The following is a 1,807-nucleotide window of genomic DNA, read 5'->3' on the forward strand; positions in this document are numbered from 1 at the left end:
TATGGTGTCTCCGGACTTGACTGTGGTGTGTGCTCTTCGCTCATGAAATCAACTCCCTACTTCTACTTCTGACACATGAAGTCATGCTACTATCACTAACAGTAGTACTAAACTGTCACTTCATTGTCTCGATCTATCTTCCTCACTTGAGCACCACCGCCGCAGTTACAGTCTGGAACTCTTAAGTCGACCCCGGGACCGAATCCATCCACTCCCACGGCCTCTACACTCTGCCAATACCACTACTACCACTCGCCGGCATCAACTACCCGGTTGTCTCCATCAGTATCACACTCGCCGGCATCAACTACCCGGTTGTCTCCATCAGTATCACACTCGCCGGCATCAACTACCCGTTGTCTCCATCAGTATCACACTCGCCGGCATCAACTACCCGGTTGCCTCTATCAGTATCACACTCGCCGGCATCAACTACCCGGTTGTCTGACTCTATTACATAAATGTCAAGATTTTGAAAAGAAAATGAAGTTTGCAGAAGAAAATAAGCAAATTTTGCAGGTTTCTATGTTGTAGCACACCGTAACAACTAAAAATGCATGCAAACCATGTAATAAAATATCCCCGTGGATATACGTAATTTCAAACTGAATATTATGGGACAAAAAATGGCAAGATTTGTCAGAAATTATAATGCTGATTTGGAAATAGGCACAAAGTTGGGAAAACAAAATTACAATAAAAAATTATTGTCAATGAAATTGTTATAATAAAGAAAAATCGAAGGGGAACCACTCCAGTAATCTTCATCACCGCGGCGAACGCAAATTTCGCCAAAATATAAAAAAAAAAAAAATTAAAAATCTAAGAATTTGTCAAGAATTTGCAAAATGTGCAGATTTTGCGGTTGTAATGCAAATGAGAAAAGTCTCCCTAATTTTGTGGCCGCAAGCTGTGCAACCCCCCTTTACGAAGGCCACGGTATCAGGCCATAACTTTACAAAGGCCACGGTATCAGGCCATAACTTTACGAAGGCCACGGTATCAGGCCATAACTTTACAAAGGCCACGGTATCAGGCCATACCTTTACGAAAGCCACGGTATCAGGCCATAACTTTACGAAGGCCACGGTATCAGGCCATAACTTTACGAAGGCCACGGTATCAGGCCATACCTTTAAGAAGGCCGCGGTATCAGGTCATAACTTTACGAAGGCCACGGTATAATACGTACTGTTATTGTAAACCATCCCTTTATTGTTCACTCATCCCAGACCTCTTCGTTTTATATATACGTAAAGAAGAACGATTCCAAAGTATGGTACTTAACCAATGAAAAGAATCGGCTGAAGGTTGTGAAAATATTCACGTCAACGCGTTAGCACGGGTTGTGGAACGGACAATGCGACTTAAATATTTACTCAACGAAAAGAAAATTGCCTATATGAGTGGTGACATTAAACTAGAATTTGAAAAGGGAAAGGAGATCAGAAATACAATAAAAGAAGAGAAGGTTGAATACAAAAATAAAATGGAGCGACAACTGAGATCGGGCTGCGCAAGGAAAGCATGGGAGATGATAAAACAAATGGGAGGAGTAGACCAAAAGAAACGAACATTCCCACAAGGAAAAAACGAAAACTGATGTCAACAAATTAAATACCGCCTGTTCACAACGGTTTGTCAAATGACAATGAGCCACCTCCAGATATTGAAGAAGAAACCGTAAGCTCCCTCTTCCGGAGATGTAAAGAACATAAAGCACCAGGACCAGACAACATTACAGGAACTATTTTGAAAAACTGTCACCAACAACTGGCTATACCTTATACAAAACTTTTTCAAAGGT

The sequence above is a fragment of the Berghia stephanieae genome, chromosome 2 (assembly GCF_034508935.2).
Source record: "Berghia stephanieae isolate SIO BIC M18660-M18661 chromosome 2, UCSD_Bste_1.3, whole genome shotgun sequence".
Lineage (NCBI taxonomy): Eukaryota > Metazoa > Mollusca > Gastropoda > Nudibranchia > Aeolidiidae > Berghia > Berghia stephanieae.